This window comes from Panicum virgatum, chromosome 7N (assembly GCF_016808335.1).
Source record: "Panicum virgatum strain AP13 chromosome 7N, P.virgatum_v5, whole genome shotgun sequence".
NCBI lineage: Eukaryota > Viridiplantae > Streptophyta > Magnoliopsida > Poales > Poaceae > Panicum > Panicum virgatum.
Window position 1 is genome coordinate 24,763,573 of NC_053151.1, and position 20,613 is coordinate 24,784,185.

Genomic DNA, 20,613 nt, shown 5'->3' on the forward strand with positions numbered 1-20,613 from the left:
TCATCCGTGCAGGATGAAAGCTAGCCGGCGTCAAAAGGTAGCCACCACGTCTCTGATGGCAAGCGCGACGAGGAGGTGCCGCCGGCCGCGCAGCTCGCCAGCAACGCCCGAGCTCTCACGCGCCCTACCCGACCTCACCCTCAACCGTACCCATGAGCTTGCCCTCGACTGAGCAGCTCGCCGGCGACGCTCGACCTCAACCACACCCGCGATCCTCTTCCTTCTCCGTCGTTCCCCTTCTTCTCCCTTGTGGCCGCGCCGCTATGCTAAGTCAGCCATGGCCGTGAGCCCGTGACTGCGTGGAATGCCCACCCCGTCTGCTCCCTTCGTGCAGCTCAGCTCGTGCCCATCTCCTGCATGAGCTCGCGCTCATGCCGCGCCGCCCGCGTCGGGATTGGGGATGACAAGAGGTGATGGAGAGAGGAGAGGCAGCCCGTCCTATTTGTTGTAGCAGCGGGTGTACAAGAGTTTCCTGTGCCTGTTCCTGGGACGAGGTCGCCCTCCTGCTCACGGGCTCGCGGAGGAAGATTGGAGAAGAAGGATCTGACGGGTAGGGCCAGGGGTAAAATGGACACAGTGCTTGGTTAATCAAAGTGATATTGTTTGCAGGGGTAAATTGGCGAATGCATTCTTTGCAGTGGCAAATGAGCGAAGCCAGTTGTTTGTACTGGTAAATTGGCAAAAAGCTCCTCTAAACGAGAGCAAGTCAGCCTCTCTTCTCCTCCGCAGCCACCGCAGCATCCATGGCGTCCGCCGAAACCCTAGCACGCTCCCCCTCCTCCGACCCGCCCCACGACGCCTCATCGGAGCTCCAGCGGGACCCCTCCTCAGAGCCCCACGGCAACGGCGATGGCTCCGGCGCGGGCGCCGGGGACTCCTCCTCCCGCCGCCGCCGCCGCAGACGCTGGGAGCAGTCCAACGACGACTCCGCCGCCAACAACTCCGGCGGCGAGGGCGGGGCCGGGGGGCGGAAGCGCAAGACGCGCTGGGCCGACGAGGAGCCGCGCCCGGCCATCGCGCTCCCGGACTTCATGAAGGACTTCGCCGCCGAGATGGACCCCGAGGTGCACGCCCTCAACGCGCGCCTCCTCGAGATCTCGCGCCTGCTGCAGTCGGGCCTCCCGCTCGACGACCGCCCCGAGGGCGCGCGCTCGCCGTCGCCCGAGCCCGTCTACGACAACCTCAGCATCCGCATCAACACCCGCGAGTACCGCGCCCGGGAGCGCCTCAACCGCGAGAGGCAGGAGATCATCTCCCAGCTCATCCGCCGCAACCCCGCCTTCAAGCCACCCTCCGACTACCGCCCGCCCAAGCTCCAGAAGAAGCTCTACATCCCCATGAAAGAGTACCCGGGGTACAATTTCATCGGGCTCATCATCGGCCCGCGCGGCAACACGCAGAAGCGGATGGAGAAGGAGACTGGTGCCAAGATCGTCATCAGGGGGGAAGGGTAGTGTCAAGGAAGGGAAGCTGTTGCAGAAGAGGGACCTCAAGCCGGATCCCAGCGAGAATGAGGACCTCCATGTGCTTGTTGAGGCAGAGACTCAGGAGGCGTTGGATGCAGCTGCTGGAATGGTGGAGAAGCTGCTGACACCAGTGGATGAGGTGCTGAACGAGCACAAGCGGCAGCAGCTCCGGGAGCTCGCGGCGCTCAATGGGACAATTAGGGATGATGAGTTTTGCAGGACATGTGGGGAGCCTGGTCACCGGCAGTATGCTTGCCCCAATAAGATGACCACGTTTAAGAGTGATGTGCAGTGCAAGATCTGTGGTGATGGTGGGCACCCGACAATTGATTGTCCGGTCAAGGGCACGTCTGGGAAGAAGATGGATGATGAATACCAGAACTTCCTGGCTGAGCTTGGTGGTGGGAGTGCACCTGAGTCCATGAAAAATTCTGGTGGCCCGATGTTGGCTCTTACAGAAGTGGAGGTAGCGGTGGCGCTTCTGCTGGTAGTGGGAGTAACCCGCCTTGGTCTGCTGGTGGTGGTGCAAGTGTAACTGCAACTGGGGCCAATTGTATCAAGAAAGACTACGACGAGACAAATTTGTATATTGGGTATTTACCACCTACAATGGATGATGCAGGACTGATCAGTCTATTTTCACAATTTGGGGATATTGTTATGGCTAAGGTGATCAAGGATCGAAATACTGGGCATAGCAAAGGATTTGGATTTGTCAAGTATTCAGACGTCTCACAGGCTAATGCAGCGATTGCTACAATGAATGGTCACCATCTGGAAGGCAGAGTTATTGCAGTTAGAGTTGCAGGCAAGCCTCCGCAGCCAGCACCGCCAGTGTCAGCACCACCGTCATATCCTCCTATTGATCCTGCTTCTGGTGGCTATTCCTCCCAATCCTACATGGGAGCACCACCTCCTCCTCCACCAGGAAGTTATGCTCCAGTACCATGGGGGAACCCACCACCATATGCTTCATATCCTCCGCCGCCACCAGGCTCGAGCGTCTACAATCCTACACCCCCTGCACCAGGTCAGACAGCCCCACCTCCATATGGTGTGCAGTATCCTCCACCACCACCACCCCCAGCAGCTCCTATCCCTCCACCAGGCACTGCTCCATCAAGTGATGGAGCACAAAATTACCCCCCTGGCGTAACACCACCAAGTTCTGGTGCACCCACTCACCCTGCCCCAACTCTAGTATATGCATCCTCCGGCGCACCAAATGCACCACCAATGTACCCTCCACCATCATATAGTTATTCCCCATACTATCCTACATATCAGCCACCACCTCCACCACCACCACCAGCTAGCATCGATCCCTCTCAGAGTATTGCAACTGCACCTTGGGCTACCCACAATGCTGTGCCGCCGCCACCACCACCGACCAGCCAGCTTCCTAAGGTGCTGATGCAGAGTATGACAAGTTTATGTCGGAGATGAAGTGATATGAGCCAAGCTTGGGTGATTCTTCTTCCAACAAAGGGCAAAAGGTAACTTAACATGATCCTTTTTTCTATTAATTGGACAAGAGGTACATGTGGTATGATTTGCTATTTATTTCACCAGGATGATCGTGTTTCAGTTATTTCATGTTTTCATTATACTATTATAATACATTTGGCTATTATGCTATTGAGACTAATAGTAACAGGCAATATAGTTATATGTTATCCAATGTTTGGATCGACTCGACGAATTTGCACAGCAGAGCCATGCAAGATTTCTACTCTTTTTTGTTTAGTGAGGAACTGAGGATGATTACTAAGATGTTGGTTTTTAATAAACCGTATTGCAAAAAATGTTGGTTTTTACTAAAACATATTGCCCCTGATGTTTAGGCTAGGACTAACATGTTCACTGCTTGTCTCTAGGATGGTTAGTTAGTCAGTAAAACTCTTTGCAAGACAACATCCAGTTTTGATAGGATATGGTATTCTTAGATTTTTTTAATCTAGAAAGGAACTCAACCTGGATATTTTTGTACGATATGATATAGTGCACTTTCTTACTTTAGTATATAAAGAATTTTTAATAGATTAGATGTTTGCTTTATGCTTCTACCCTTTGTTTCTATGTGCAATGATTTAAACTTGACATCACCTTTTCTTTGTTGTCTCAACTTTTTTGACAGGCTTGATCTTTCATGGAGCATATACCAACCTGATTTATTTCTTGTTGGACGTTTGGGACTCACATCTTAACCTTGCTATGTGCTGTTGTGACCATTGCAGAGGTTGCATGCTTAAGAAAGCATGAAGCATTACTGGCTCAGCAGGCATCGGAATATTTGCTATCTCCTTCTGGAACTGTTTTAATGAACCTTTTACTAATGTTTTTGTTATGATGTTTCTTGTCATTATTTGAGATTATCTTGTGATGATACTTAATGCTCTATTGTTTGACAACCCTCACTACTAGAAAAACAGCCGTAGGCACCGGTTGAAAAGAGGCATAGGTACCGGTTTTTGAACCGGTACCCCGAAACCGCGACCAATGGCCTCCCTCTTCGTCACCGGGTAAATCAACCGGTGCCTAAAGTATTCTTTGGCACCGGTTGAAAATAACAACCGGTACCAAAGATGGTCACCCCGTTCCATCGCATCCTCTCCCGTTCCCTCGTATCCTCTTCCGTTCTCTTCTCACCTTCCACCAATCATTTAAGAATCGATCAACCACAAAATATTGGATCGACATATACAAAATCCATATATAGATTTATCATTCAAAGAATCAATCACAGGATAATACAATCAACACCCATCTCTATTTCATAAAAATAAGAAAACAAAAGAAAAAAAATCACCAACGGCTGGGTGGAGCCGCTCGCCGCCGCGGAGACCCTCGCCGGCCGAGAGTTGCTCGCCTGCAAATTTCCGGTGCAGATGCCGCTGCGCAGACGGAGGAGGCCGGCAAGGGAGGGAGCAGGGGAAGGGGTGGCGTGGCCGCCGGGATCCGACCCGCCGGCGGCCCCTGCTCGCCTCGCCGCCCAACGTCGCCATGCCGAGGGAGCTGAAGGCCACCGCCGGGGAGGGCCACCGCCGAGCTTGAGGTCTGCCATGGAGGAGGAGGGCGAGCACCCGGCCGGAGGGAGGAGGGAGGGGCTGCCGCCGTGGACTCCGCCGCGGAGCTCGAGACCGCCCGTGCGAGCTCCGCTGGCTGGCGTTGGAGGCCCCTCTCGCCGCACGCGCCCACCGCCGCCGCCGCAGGCCCTGCGCAGAGCTCGAGCCGGGCCGCCGCGCCCCGCGAGGGAGAAGCCAGGCTGTCCGTCGCTCGAGCAGGGGAGGACCTCGGGCCGGAGAGCCGAGGCGGCGGCGTGGCACATGGGGAGAGCCGAGGCGGCGGCGCATGCCCGCCCGCGCGCGGTGGCGCGGTGCACGTGGAGAGCCGAGGCGGCGGTGCGGCGCTCGCTTGCCCGCACGCGGCGGCGCGGCGCACGCGCGGCGTTCGCCCGGGGTGAGGGAGAGATGGAGCGAGAGAGAGAGAGAGAGGGGGGGTAGAGTAGATGAGAGCTAGAGAAATGAGACGGAACAAGAGAGAGAGGACGCGCGCCCAGCACTTACAAATATCCAGAGACACGAGAGGCATTGGTACCGGGTGGTTTCTTCCACCGGTGCTAATGTCTGCTCCATAGGCACCGGTTCATGCCACCACCCGGTGCCATTGATTCATGGCCAATTTGGTAACGGCTGATGGATTTAACCGGTGTCTTTGTCAGTGCATTGACACCAGTTTGTGCTGTGGCGCACCTTGCCAGCGCTTGGCGCAGGCCAAGAGTACCTGTTATTGATGCAGTCGGTGCTGATGTCTCACATTAGTACCGGTTCAAGCAACAAGTGGTTCCTTTGGCCTGGATCTTTGGCCTGTTTTCTAGTAGTGCCTTATAAGTGTTACTCTCACTCTATTGTTCATATATTTTGTTCTCTCCCTTTATTTGGTAAGTGCTAGTAATCCTCAACATCAGGAGCCCCGTTGCTGGTTGGTATATGACTTTGAAATGCATGTTTGGCATTTGATGATTCTATCAAGCTTTCTATCTTACGTCTTTGCCTAAGTTGTTTGGCAGTTTTCATGACAGATTGGCACAGGCAGCCTGAGTTTTTAGTGCTTGATGAATATCAGGTATAATGGAGATGGTGTGAATTGTTCCGTGGAACCTAACGCTTACAATTTGGTTTCTTGCTGTTGGTAGTTGATGTGTGCATTAGGGTATCAAAGCATTACATACCACGCTGGAAATCTTCAGCGCAGAACTTACAGATATATATTTTATATTGCTAATATTCTTAACACTGTTGGAATTTTTGTTTGTGGTTCAAGTAGGACTTGCCGGCATGCAGGATTTAGTCTGGAGTCTATGCTCAAGATGCATATTGCCATCTGAAGGTTTGGAAGGTAGTTAGCTGAGATTTGGTTTTTTGTGATGTTTTGGAAGGAAAGTAGGATATTATATTCTTATCGTAGTCAAAGGATGTGATAGTCAGTCATCACAATTAGCGTTAGCTACCAATATCACGTTGCAGTTATGCCATCTAGGTGGCATTGCTCCATAGTTTTGTAGGTGTTATCTGCTCTGATTTCCCCTGTCTTTTCAAAGCTTTTTCTTTTTCCCAGTGTGCTATAGATGGAAAGATGTAAGGATTAATGGTAGAGTTTTTTATTTTCTATTTGCTACGTTCTTTGACCATTTAAGGTTAGCCTACCTAGTTTTAGATGGTGATTTTACTGTGAGTGGTGGTTATTTTTTTATAAAATTTTTTGTGATGGATGTTTCTTCAAGGTTGTTGTGTCAGCTGGGACACAACCTCACAGTTATTGCTCCGACAGTACTGTAGATATTGACTGCATATGCATTTTGATGTGATCTTGAATCTGGGCATTACGCATTAGCCACCTCAATTTGTTCTAAAATTTTTATTTAGGCTTTCATCTATTATTTGCAATTGCAAGTGGAACATGAACTGCACCTGTTAGTTCATACTAGGATTCTTTTGAACAGTTTCAGTTTGTAGCTGTTAAAAACTGATAGTTAACTCAAAATAAAATGGAACTATTGTAGTGTTGTGGCATCTGATTTCTTTCTTTAACAATATGTGAATGCCCCCACTATTTTCAATATGGAAAGGTTTTGCTTAGCAGTAAGGAATCGATCTAGGCGTGTATGTGGATTGTTCTTTTGCTCTTGGTGTTTTATATGTGATGCTTGGAACTGAGGAGAATCATTGTAGATTGTTTTGTTGCATGTGCATTGTTTAGTTTCACCATTTTTGTATGTATATGGTGCTAATGATCCTCAGGCCTGAGACAGATTTTGATTTGTGTATTCTACTTGGCATTGATCAATTTATGCATCTAGATTGCTAGCCAGGATCTCAGGCATGAATGCATGATGGACTGCCAATCTGCCATACTTAAAGACAGCACTCTGATGTGGCAGATGAGATGTCTTGTGCATGTCTGTTTGACCTGCGGCATCACTGTATTAGTGTTATTTTATTTTTGGTTTAATTTATTAGTTCTCTCTTGTTTGGTTTAGTTTCTGATTGGGCGTATCATTAGCGAGCAGTTAATTTAGCAGGTCTGTCGGGAGTGTATGCTTGCTGTGCGACTATCATTTGCTTGTGGAAACATGTATTATTATTTTGTATGGCTGTTGTACCAGTGAGCTGTAGGGAAACGGGGTAGGCTACGCTAGCATCACTACCGCATATACCCAAGATATTTGCGAGTAGAAGATCATAGATCGTTACCACTAGACGCGCAGCGCAGCGGAAGAAGTCGCGCGTCGATGTAGAGAAAGTAGTCGATCACGTCCCACAAACCGAGCTCCTCGTACTTGATCCCAACAGCCGATCAGCGCAGCAGTCGCAGCAGCGCCTCCACAGAGTCCACACGTACGGGGATGAAACGCCGGGCGTCGGTGTGTTAGCACCGCACGCACGGCAAGGGCGGCGGCCGAGAGAGAGAGGGAGGGGCGGCGGCTAGGAGGTGGCGCGGCTCTCAGGGTTGTCGCCTCCCTAGCCCCTCCCTCGTATATATAGGGCGTACTAATGGGCTTCTATCTCATAGGCCCATTAGTAACCCTAATCCCTCTTGGATCAATATCCTCTTGGGCCTTTAAACTGTATTGTGATGATGGGCTCTTGGGCATATCACCAACAATCTCCCACTTGCACTAGAGACAATCATACATGCAAGCTTTCCAACATTCCAAACCCCTTAAGTGTGTGACCCGTTAGGTTCATGTGTAGGTGGTCGTGATCGGAAATTATTTCCGAATCACAAGTCAATAGCGGCACCTAGCAGGACATAGTGACTCACAAATACACATAAAGATCATATCAGCCGAACCTTAGATATACTCATACACCGATCCCTTTGCCACACGATACCAGTCAAGCTCAAAGCGAGATGCGTGCCACCTTTGTGATAGCTCGACCATTCTCTCGATCTAATAGTGGATTCTATTCATAACTAACCTTTAGTCATCATGATTAACTTTTTAATCACTTTGGCATGGCCATGCACTTTCAAATCCAACTATCTCGAGGGGCCCAGAGATATCTCTCCCGTTATCTAGAAGGGGCAAATTCCATCTTGATCCGCTCACATCCCATTCCATGTTTCATGACACACCTGTAAGCTACTTTTGTAACTACCCAGTCACGGAGTAGCGTTTAGCAGCCCCAAGATGCACCACTACACACAGTGAGAAACAATGGCGATCTCAGGTCTAAGGATCCAGTAGGTATAACACTCAAGAACAACTGATGGCACATACAAAATAACAATCCCAACATTGTCTTGGAGTGGGTCAATCCAACACCATGTTCACCAACATGTGTCCACATCATTAATCCGATATCTCCATATCCATGATTCGTGAAACATGATCATCAATTAATGCATGTGCTAGTCTCAACGTCGTTGTTGTCCCACACAATGACATAAACTAGGGATAATTTAGAATCATATCATTGTCAACAAAGAGTTTCACGAACAAGTCACATACTTGATCATCAATGAAAAAAATAATCATCCATGGAACAAATAACAATTATTTATCATCACATAAACATACTCATGACACAAAAATCTCCCACGCACACTAGAATCACTGATGTAAGTATCTAATACCCATAGATCTCATGTAAGCCTCATGCTTTGGTTGTGGGAGAGGCTTCGTCAACGGATCAGCAACGTTTGAATCCGTGTGCACCTTGCAAACCTTCACATCACCTCTCTCAACAAAGTTACGGATAAGGTGATACTTCCATAGTATATGTCTGGACTTCTTAGTTGTTCTAGGCTCCTTTGCTAATGCAACGGCACCACTATTATCACAATAGAGGTCCACTGGACTGGACGCACTAGGAACAACACCCAAGACAGAAACAAACTTTCTAATCCAAACAGCTTCTTTTGCAGCTTCGGAAGCTGCAATATACTCGGCCTCTGTCGTCGAATCAGCCACCGTATCTTGCTTGGAACTCTTCCAGCTCACTGCCCCACCATTGAGGCAGAAAACAAAACCGGATTGCGATTTGGAGTCATCTTTGTCTGTTTGAAAACTAGCATCGGTGTAACCCTTTACAAGGAGCTCATCTTCGCCTCCAAATATTAGAAACATATCCTTAGTTCTTCTTAAGTACTTAAGGATACTCTTTACAATTGTCCAGTGAGCTTCACCGAAATCAGACTGATACCTGCTCGTAACACTTAGAGCAAAGGAAACATCTGGGCGCGTGCAAAGCATAGCATACATGATCGACCCTATGGCTGAAGCATAAGGAATCGTACTCATCCTCTTTTGCTCATCAGGTGTCGTAGCACACTGACTCTTGCTTAGAGCAATGCCAGGTGTTGTAGCACACTATCTCTATAGATCCTAATACCCAAAATGTAAGCCGCCTCTCCTAAATCCTTCATCGAAAAACTCTTTTTCGATGAGGTTTTAACGGCTTCAAGTATTGGAATATCATTTCTGATCAATAATATGTCATCCACATATAGGACCAGAAACACAAGTGCGCTCCCACTAGCCTTTTTGTAAACACAAGGTTCATCTTCATTCTTGATGAAACCAAACTCTTTGACTACTTCATCAAAACGAATATTCCAACTCCGAGATGCTTGCTTCAATCCATAGATGGACCTCTGAAGCTTACATATTTTCCCAGCATTTTTAGGATCGACAAAACCTTCAGGCTGTGTCATATACACATCCTCACTTAGATGTCCATTAAGGAAAGCGGTTTTGACATCTATTTGCCATATTTCATAGTCATAATATGCGGCAATTGCTAGGAGAATCCGAACAGACTTTAGCATTGCGACGGACGAAAAGGTTTCCTCATAGTCAACACCTTGAATTTGTCGGAAACCTTTCGCCAGCAATCGTGCCTTATAGATGTGAACATTTCCATCCATGTCTAATTTTTTCTTAAAAATCCACTTACAGTCGACATGTCTTACACTGTCAATCTGATCGACCAAGTTCCAAACTTGATTATCATGCATGGATTTTAACTCGGATTCCATGGCTTCAAGCCATTTGTCGGAGTCGGGTCCCATCATTGCTTCTTTGTAGGTCAAGGGCTCATCATTTTCCATCAATAATACGTGGCGCTCCTCCGTAATAAGGAGGTTGAGCTTGTCAGTAGCGCGACGTGCCCTTATAGACCTTCGTGGGGCTGGTGCCTCAACTACGGGTTGTGCAACATCTTGCACATCCCGTGGCTCTTCAGTGGGTGCTGAAACAGTTTCGGGTGTTTCTTGAATTTCTTCAAGTTGCACCTTGCTCCCACTAAATCCTTTTGAGAGAAACTCCTTTTCTAAGAAAACACCATTGCGAGCGACAAACACTTTGCCTTCCGCCTTATTGTAAAAATAATATCCTTTGGTTTTCCTAGGATACCCCACAAAGAAGCATTTGTCTGACTTTGGAGTGAGCTTATCTGACATCAAACGTTTGACATAAGTCTCACATCCCCAAACTTTGAGAAAAGACAATCCGGGACACTTCCCAGTCCATATCTCATATGGTGTCTTCTCAACAGACTTACTTGGAACCCTATTCAGTGTGAACGCAGCAGTTTCAAGAGCGTAACCCCAAAATGACAATGGAAGATCAGCTTGGCTCATCATGGACCTAACCATGTCCAACAAGGTTCGGTTCCTCCGTTCAGATACCCCATTCCAGTGAGGTGTTCCGGGCGGAGTTAGCTGCGGAATAATTCCACATTGCTTCAAATGATCACCAAATTCAAGGCTCAAATATTCTCCTCCACGATCAGATCGCAGAAATTTAATTGTCTTGCCTAATTGATTTTGTACTTCATTCTGAAATTCTTTGAACTTTTCAAACGATTCAGACTTGTGCCTCATTAAGTAGATATAGCCATATCTACTAAAGTCATCAGTGAAAGTAATGAAGTACTGAAAACCACCTCTAGCTATTAAGCTCATTGGTCCACATACATCGGTATGTACAAGTCCCAATAAGTCACTCGCCCTCTCACTATGACCAGTGAAAGGCGCTTTGGTCATCTTTCCAAACAAACAAGACTCACATGTGTCAAATGATTTAAAATCAAATGAGCTTAACAATCCATCTTTATGGAGTTGTTCAATGCGCTTCTCATTTATATGACCTAAGCGACAATGCCAAATAAAAGTGGGATTCAAATCATTTGGTCTAAGCCTCTTAGTATTAATATTACAGACAGATTTATCCTCAAGATCAAGAACGTATAATCCATTCACCAATGGACAATGAGTATAAAAAATACCATTGCAAAAAATAGAACAACGTTTGTTCTCTATTACAATCTTAAAATCATCAACTTCTTCCAAACATGAAGAAGAAATAATATTCTTGCTCAAAGCAGGAATGCAATAACAATTATTTAATTCCAAAACTAATCCGGAGGGTAGAGACAAGTGGTAGGTGCCGACCGCCAACACCGCAACTTTTGCGCCATTGCCGACACGAACGTCCAACTCGCCTCTTGCAAATCTTTTAGTCTCACTTAGACCCTGCAATGATTTGCAAGTGTGAATCATCGATCCAGTATCAAATACCCATGATTCACTAGAAGATAATGCAATATTTATTTCTATAACATTTATACCTGAAGTGGAAGTCTCACTTCCCTTCTTCTTCTTTTCTTCCAAGTACTTCTTGCAGTTCCTAGACCAATGTCCCTTTTCATGACAGTGGAAGCATTCATCTTCAGAAGTAGGGCCAGATTTGGCCTTAGGTGCTGGCTTTAGCTTAGAGCCCGAGGACTCAGCACCGGAACTCTTTTCCTTGCCTTTATCTTTGGGATTAGGAGGCGTCCAACGCTTTCTCTTTTTATTCCCCTTCTGAATCATCATCACATGATTGGGATTCTTCTTAATGCTCTCCTCTGCTGTCTTTAGCATCCCATGCAACTCACTCAATGTTTTATCCAAGTCATTCATCTGAAAGTTCATGATAAAAGGCTCATAGCTCGCCGGGAGCGACTGGAGAATAACATCAGTAGCCAAGTCTTGGTGAAGTTCAGAACCAAGTCTATCCAAAGTCTCAATGTAACCAATCATTTTGATCACATGAGGACTGACCGGGCTACCTTCTTGCAGCTTGCACGCAAACAAGGACTTTGAGATATTGAACCTCTCAGTCCTGGCTTGGTTCTGAAACATCCCACGCAGCCCCTCGATCATGGTGTCAGCATCCGCATGCTCATACTGCTTCTGCAGATCAGGGGACATGGTGGCGAGCATCAGACAGCTGACATCAAGTGAGTCATTGCAGTGCTTCTCATAAGCTCTGCGATCAGCAGCAGTTGCATTGTCAGGGAGATCATCAGGATATGGCTGCTCAAGAACATACTCCTTTTTCTCTTGTCTGAGAACAATTCTCAGGTTGCGGTACCAATCAATAAAGTTTGTTCCATTCAACTTTTCTTTCTCAAGAACAGAACGCAAATTGAAAGCGGAATTGTTACTGGCAGACATGATCTACAACATTAAAGTAAAGCAAGATTTCAGCACTAAGTTTATGTAAAGACTTTCATTAACTGATTTAACAAAAGACAACCTACTATATCAAAGTCATCTTCCCTCTAATGACATATAGTGGTTCAAGATTCATAATCACTAAAATTCTAGTGAGCTTTAGCATCACGGCTAGAAAAGTAGTGATACAGGTAAGTAACAAATTACTAATCACATCTCTATGCGACTCTTATTTGTTGGGTGGCATTCAATGCCCCGGCCCCAACCCTATGCCTTAAAGCCCAAAACTGTTTTGATAGCTTTGCTGAGTAAACCAATACTATGCTTGTGAATGTCCGAAATCCACCCTATACAAAAGTGATAGCTGAGGGTACTCTACTTTGGTAAACCTACCACACAACGATCAAAATTTATAGGTGCAGCTATTGGTAAAAGGCATAAAAAACTCAACCTTTTCTGAGGGATGCTATTCTATCATGATTAAAGCATCCACCATATGTAAAAGCATGAAAGAATAGTATGACAGGAAAATAAACATCACATGCATATAATCATATTATATTGTGAATAGTATGGCCTCTTGCATCACAATGGGCTCCATCGCCATGGCTCCAAGGTGACCTCCATTGCCATCCGTCCTGTCTTGTGGTGATCATCATCGCCATCATGATTGAAGCCTCCATGAAAAGATACTAAGCTACTACATCTAATAGCTAGTGAAATAATTACATGAGGATTCAAACATCACAAGTCGACACACAGGTCGTTATACAATAATGGTGCAACCTCAACCCGGTTGTGTTAACTTGCGACACGCAGGCCGCACAAATCATCACATACATCATCACATGACATTGAGCCCATACCATTCACATCACACCCTGCAAAAACAAGTTAGGCGTACGATGTGTTCTACCAAAGTAGCGCTTAGGAAGCCGCTACAGCGAGAAAGCAACGGCGGTCCCGCTGGCCGGTCAGCGGGCGGGGGGAGCCGCCCCCCGCGGGTCTTAGGGCAGCGCCCTGAAAACCTCACAGAATTACACAGATCGCATCTATGGAATCCCTATGAAAATCTCATCAGAGTGATCGCATCACCTCAAATCCGAGCCATTCATAATGCCTCAATTTTCACTAGGTCAATCACATTGACCGTGCAAACTTTGCACTTGAGAAGACTGCATCTACACATGACCTCGATCTGTTGGTCCAATCTGCTGACTTATGCACACAGTTAGTCCCGATGGTGATTCCAGCCGGTAGGGACATGTCGTATGCATAACAGAGAAAGAACACAAACTAATCTTTTGTCACATGCCGCGCAATCAACTCGCTCCAATTTTAACCCCTTATGACCAATTGATCTAATCAAACCGTGCAAAAGTAATAGATCCAATCTACTACAACAACATATCACCTATATGCAAATGATCCAGACCAAAAACTATGCAAGATGGCTCTGGTACCACTGTAGGGAAACAGGGTAGGCTACGCTAGCATCACTACCGCATATACCCAAGATACTTGCGAGTAGAAGATCATAGATCGTTACCACTAGACGCGCAGCGCAGCGGAAGAAGTCGCGCGTCGATGTAGAGGAAGTAGTCGATCACGTCCCACGAACCGAGCTCCTCGTATTTGATCCCAACAGCCGATCAGCGCAGCAGTCGTAGCAGCGCCTCCACGGAGTCCACACGTACGGGGATGAAACGCCGGGCGTCGGTGTGCTAGCACCGCAAGCACGGCAAGGGCGGCGGCCGAGAGAGAGAGGGAGGGGCGGCGGCTAGGAGGTGGCGCGGCTCTCAGGGTTGTCGCCTCCCTAGCCCCTCCCTCGTATATATAGGGCGTACTAATGGGCTTCTATCTCATAGGCCCATTAGTAACCCTAATCCCTCTTGGATCAATATCCTCTTGGGCTTTTAAACCGTATTGTGATGATGGGATCTTAGGCATATCACCAACATGAGCGCTAATATTAGTTGAAAGTTGAAAAGGGAAATGCTGAATAAGTCACCTGGGCGATAATGTCTCTGCCACCTAGAGGTTGTTAAGCAATTTGCACGTACTTTCTTCCTCGTGATAACGACCTGAAGCTCGTTATGCCATGCAACGGCAGTGAAGCGAAGCCTCGTCTGAGCAATACCTCTGAAAATGGATTATTCCATGAATTCCTCAGAACGACGCTCATCAAAATGCAAAATCTATCCCATGGATTTATCGGTGCTACACTTTTTTTCTTGACCCTGATTTGGGTTCCCATGCTTTTGACACTGCAATGATGGAACTGTATAAATGCAGGGGAATGGAGTTTTCACATGACTTGTCTTGTTTCGCAAGTATACATAGCAACAACATTTTTAGACAATTGATCACCTTATAGCAGCGTTTGTAACTTTCTATGGGCGAGCATCTCCAAGAGTGCCCAATACATAATCCAAAAATCTTATTTTGGGTCTTAACTTGAAAATTGTAGCTCCAACAGATGGCCAACTGAGCTCCCAATTTTCCCGCACACCCAAAACCAGCGACTTGTGGAGCTATATTTCCACCGATATAGGCTGTGTTTTGATCCAAATGCTAGAGCAATTTGGGTTAGAGCTATTTAGCCCAAATAAATAGCTCTTGATATGATTGGATCCAATAGCTATTTAGAACTATTTGTACCATCTAATCATTTGAATACTCTTACTGCCGGATCCTACCCTGCCTTGCTACACCGTGGCCTTCCGTGTAGCACTTAACGCGTAGACTGCATGCTTTATCAGGGAACTGAAAACCCAGCGCACTGTGCCGCCGGCGGCGACGGGCTCGACGGTCGTGACCACGCGCGCCCACCGCCCCGTGAGCATGTGCGCGAGCGCGCCCCCGAGCGCAGGTCACTTGACCTTGACGGCGGCCGCGCCCGCCGGCCACGCCGCGGGGAGGCCCTCGAGCCTCGCAGACCCACCCTGACGCCGCCGCGCCGTGCCGCGCCGGCGGCGGCCGCGGATGGCGCCTTCGCCTTGGCCCTCGCGACCACCATCCCGATCCTCCCCCCTCCCTCGCTTTGCTTCGCGGCTTGTCCGGTTGCGCTTGGTCGGCCTTGGCACCGACGAGGCCGTCGGTTGCCGTGCCTGCTTTTCCGGGGAGTGCGTCACCGGCACATGCACCGAACGCGGCGGGAACGGGATGGAGGTGAGGTGCGGCCACAGGAAGGCCCGATTGAATGCGGCAACATGAGGAGGAGAAAAATCAATTTTCTAGTGGGACCCACTCAAATAGCCCAAATAATCACATTTTGGGTGGGATAGTTTTTTGAGGTAAGCTATTTGCAAATAGCCAAAATTAGCCCTCATGTTTGGAGATTTTGGACTATTTTAGACTCAAAATAGCTCTAGCCCTTGGATCCAAACACGTCCATAGTCTGCTCCCAATTTTTCCATGCACTCTGCTGGGCCCACGCCTTCACCTTTGTATCCTGGGCGCGTGACGCCGCTGTACGCGCTGAAATGCGCAGCCACACGCCGCCGCGCATGCTGTCGACCACAAGTGCCCCAAGCCGGCGACGGCGCGTGAGGTTCCATGCCAGTGATGGCGCGAGCGACACACACCTACAGTCTCCAGATTATGCCCGTTAGCTCACTTTCCTTCGATGGAGGGAGAGAGCTCGTAGAGATTGAGCAGCAAGGAGGAAGAGAGCTCGTGGAGTAGGAGAGATGGTGGAGAGAGTAGAGTAGAAAGCATGGGAGAGGGACCGCAAGAGCTTGAGCGAAGTTAGAAGGATGAATGGATAAGAACAAGTGTCACGTCCCGCCTCCCCAAGGCCGGGCCCGCTTACATCTGGCAGCTTTCTAGGATATAGACTACTCTTATAGATCAATACAAGTCTTTTTTGCTCACTTTGTCCTCACTCATGCGCACCCGGGAAGAAGTTCCCGGTCGGTCACCCAGCACGAAATTGGTACGCTTAACTTTGGAGTTCTTTCGAAATCAGCTTTCGGAAAAGAAGTTGCAACTTGTTGATATGAGTATTCTATCAATTCTATTAAGTCCTGGGTCGGGGATGTCACATACTCACCCCTTTAAGAGACCGACGTCCTCGTCGGTCAATCCCAAGCTAGGAACGTTCTCTCTTGGCCAAGTCCCGTACGTCCAGTGCCAACGGCCCATGTGCGATGTCCGTGCGTTCAGTGCCAACGGTCCCTATGCGACGTCCTTGCGTCCAGTGCTAACGGCGCATCCCAGATGCCCGCGCACTGACCCGCCACGCGCCGGCCCACATGCCGGTGGCATCTGCGCCCCTACGCGCCTGTCCACATGCCCGTGCACTTACGCCCGTACATGCACGGGAAAACCGCGAGAGTTGGCTCTGATATCATTATGTAACGTCCCGCCTCCCCGAGGCCGGGCCCGCTTACATCTGGCAGCGCGTTCAGTGCCAATGGTCCTTGTGCGACGTCTATGCGTCCAGTGCCAACGGCGCATCCCAGATGCCCGCGCACTGACCCGCCACGCGCCGGCCCACATGCCCGTGCACTTACGCCCATACATGCACGGGAAAACCGCGAGAGTTGGCTCTGATATCATTATGTAATGTCCCGCCTCCCCGAGGCCGGGCCCGTTTACATCTGGTAGCTTTCTAGGACATAGACTACCTTCACAGACCAACACAAATTTTTTCTGCACACTTTGTCCTCACTCATGTGCACCCGGGAAGAAGTTCTCGGTCGGTCACCCATCACGAAATTGCTCCAGGCCAAGCACGCTTAACTTTGGAGTTCTTTGGAGATCAGCTTCTGGAAAAAAAATTACAATTTGTTGATATGAATATTCTATCAATCTTATTAAACCCTAGGCCGGGGATGTCACAAGCCATGACAATGGCGTATGGATGAGTCAGGCTAGAGGCAACCGAGTGATGCGACTGAATGATTCCCTGCTCATGGTGACAATGCAGCGGCCTAAACCTCACAACACCCGTGTCGGGACTAAAGATCGCAGACAAAAAATTAACGGAATTAGTTTACTAGTTGACATGATATATTTTAATTTTTTGGAAGCCAAATATAGGACCACTGTTGGAGCAAGCGGTGTTTTCTGTGCCTAAACTTCGTTTGCAAAGTCCCAATCTAGAATTATTAGGAGCTAATATATTGGGCACTCTTGGAGATGTTACGGTGTAAAGTTGAAGGTTTTTTCCCTTTCAAAAAAAAAAAAGATGAAGGTTTTTTCCCCTGCTGAATAACCAGCAGGAGTACTGCTATTCTTGTTTTAGAAGCATGGATGGTTTACGTAGATTGTTATTACATGATTTGAAGTTGAAGAGAACTCAAAACATATCAATCCTTGCCGCTTGACTCGAGTATATCTAAGAGTGTCCTTTTGTCTCTGCATTTTGCTTCTGTGAATATAGCACATGTCACCCGTGGATAAGTGTGCCCATGAACTAGCTCAGTCTGTTCTACAAAGGGACCCGGATCAGCCTTGGATCGCTATTGTGTCGATCCCAGTACTGTTGAATAGAGAAGGAGCAAGTTGCAATAAAAAAAGAAAGAGTATCTCTAAGAGTGTCCTACACTAGCTCCCAAAATTAACTTTTGGATATTCGGGGTGAAATTTCGTGCTCCAACAATTGCTTAAATATCTTCCCAAAATTCCTGCGCATCCAAAATTTCGTCCATAGTGTCCTACATTTTGGCCAGCTTTTGGCACGCCCAATCCCGATGTTTGTGGGTATCCTCACCAAAATCTTCTTGGACAGGTGTTCCTAAGCAGAGGTGGCGTTGTTCGCTTCCTAGGCCGCAGCTGTTCACAAGGTGGCGTTGTTCGCTTCCTCGCTGCTGGCGGTTGTTTAAACACACGAGCCAGCGGCGGACGTAGGATGTGAATCTACAGGATCATTTTCCTCTTCTTCCTCCCTCACTTTTTTTCTTCTTCCTCTATTTCTTCTTTACGAAGGTTGAAAATTGTTAGGAGGGTTTGGGGGAGGAGGCCCCCCCATACTATTCACCCCTGCACACCGTGGACGCCACGCATTAGGCGTCGCCACTACCCTCCAAACAAGCCGTTGTGTCCTTCCCATAGTTATGCCCACCTCTCCCTCAAGTTTGCGGCATAGTTCCCTTCGTCCATGCCGTGGTGACCTCCCTTTTGAAACCTATGAATTTTTTTTGACATACATTATGGTGCCTACTACAACCCTACAAAATCTTAATTAAGATTCCATTTATATTGGGAGAAATAAAAAAGATAAATTGTATTAGACGGTAAATTGAACTAGATGTCATAGTTTAGGGGTCAAAATAAATCAAAAGATAGTTAAAAGGGGTTATCCAGACTTTGGCAATACTTGAGAAGAGTAATTTGGACTTTATAATATGGCAGGTTATAAGGCTTTTGGGGCAAAAAAAAAAGGCTACTATTGGAGGAAAGACTATTTTTTAAACCTAATTTTTTTTGGAGAAGTCCTAATCTAAAGTGTTTGGAGTAGAAATATTAGGCACTATTCGAAATGCTCTTTATGTCTCTGATTTCTAAAACGACGGTGAAGGCAAATTTATGCTGCCGTTTTCCGAGCACATAGTCGCAGAAGGGACAGGTTGGGTTACGCTGCTAATTTCTATGTACAAGTTTGCCTGCTGTTACTACTACAATTTCTGACTCGAGTACATCAACCATGTGAAGAGTTTGTTCTTCGCAAGATGCCATTGTTGCTCTAAGCTCTCCACCGCATCCCAAAGCTGCATGAACCCAGTGGTGATCCTTTGGAGTTACCCCACACGCAACGCATCTCCTTTGACAATCTATAGCCCGAACCACTACACTGCGGATCTTCTAGAGAACCCAGCGCTGGAACCTTCTAGAAAAAGTCCGCGGCGGGACCGAAAGAGTCTCTACTTTGCAGTATCGATTCTTCTAGAAAAGGTGACTAGCAAGATCAAGCACTATCTTTGGTCCCGTTTGGTTTGTGCTGTGTTAGTGAATATTGACATTTTAACCGCTAATTACATTGTCAAATAAAGCCAGTTTACAAAACCAACTTCAGAACCCCAGCGCTAGTGACCCTGAAGAATCTAATGAGGCCTTCAACCGCGCGATTAGAGGATGGTACTGTAGCATCACTGTAGCAAATCATCGATTAATTACCGTCATTAGATTCGTCGCGAAAAGTAACACCCATCTCTGAAAAGGTTTTACAAATAGAATTCATTTAGTATATCATGCATGCGAGATTCTTTTGTAAAATGGAATAGAATGGAAGGAAACAAACAAGGCTTTTATCTTCTTCTGCAAAGAAAAAATCTAAAGTTAGCAAGATCGATCGATCGAGTCCCATGGACCATGGAATGGAAGAGTGGCAAAGAAACAAAAGGTCTTGGCGCATGATTTGCAACCGGCCGGCCTTCTTTTGAGACGGGTCACTCACGCTACCGGTGCCCGGTGGTGGTGGTCCAGGTCCCGCTGCTTTGGACTCTGCGTGCCTGCTCCCCTCGGGTGCTCGTCCTTTCGCTAACGGAGAGAAGGACGCGACCGTCGGGAAAGACGGACGGACCCACGGGACGGAGGCCAACCTGTCCGGTTCCCTCTTGACCGCGTCACGTCAGCTCACCCCACTATCTAACCCAGCTTGGACGGGCAAACATACTAGCATTCACACAGCGATTCTTTGTTTCGTCTTTTGTTTCAGTACACACACTAGTGGCATTCACGTCTCCCACGCGGGTGTCTGCGTCCTCCTCCGTGGCGAAGACTTGGCGGACGCAGCCGAGCGCGTCGCTGGCGCGGTCGTCCCTCGTCGGCGTGGCGCAGGCGCTGGTCCGCCTGGGTGTACCCGATCAGCGGGGTCACGCGGGCGACGGCGGCCTCGGGCGACGGCCCGGACACGCGCTGCGCCTGGCCACGGGCGATGTCGCGGCACCAGAAGCCGTTCGCCGTGGCTGTGGCACGCCACGCACTCCTCGTATGTGCTTGGCCTCCAATGGATGGAGCCATGGCCCTGTGGCCGCGTCCTCTACTCATCTCGCCCTCTGCTCTGTTTCTGCGTAGCTGGCTCTGTTTGCTTCCGTTGCTGATTGTTGTGTGGCCTCGTGTTCATGTGAGAAGAGCAGCAGCTTGGAAACACGGAGGCTCGTACCAGTTTGGTACATTTTCCGCTTAATAGAGG

At 48.1% G+C, this 20,613-nt stretch overlaps 1 pseudogene; it reads left to right on the top strand.

Annotated features, from left to right (window-relative positions):
• The first annotated feature begins 713 nt into the window (after nt 1-713).
• On the top strand, nt 714-3,173 carry LOC120683717 (annotated as a pseudogene).
• The last annotated feature ends 17,440 nt before the right edge of the window (nt 3,174-20,613 follow it).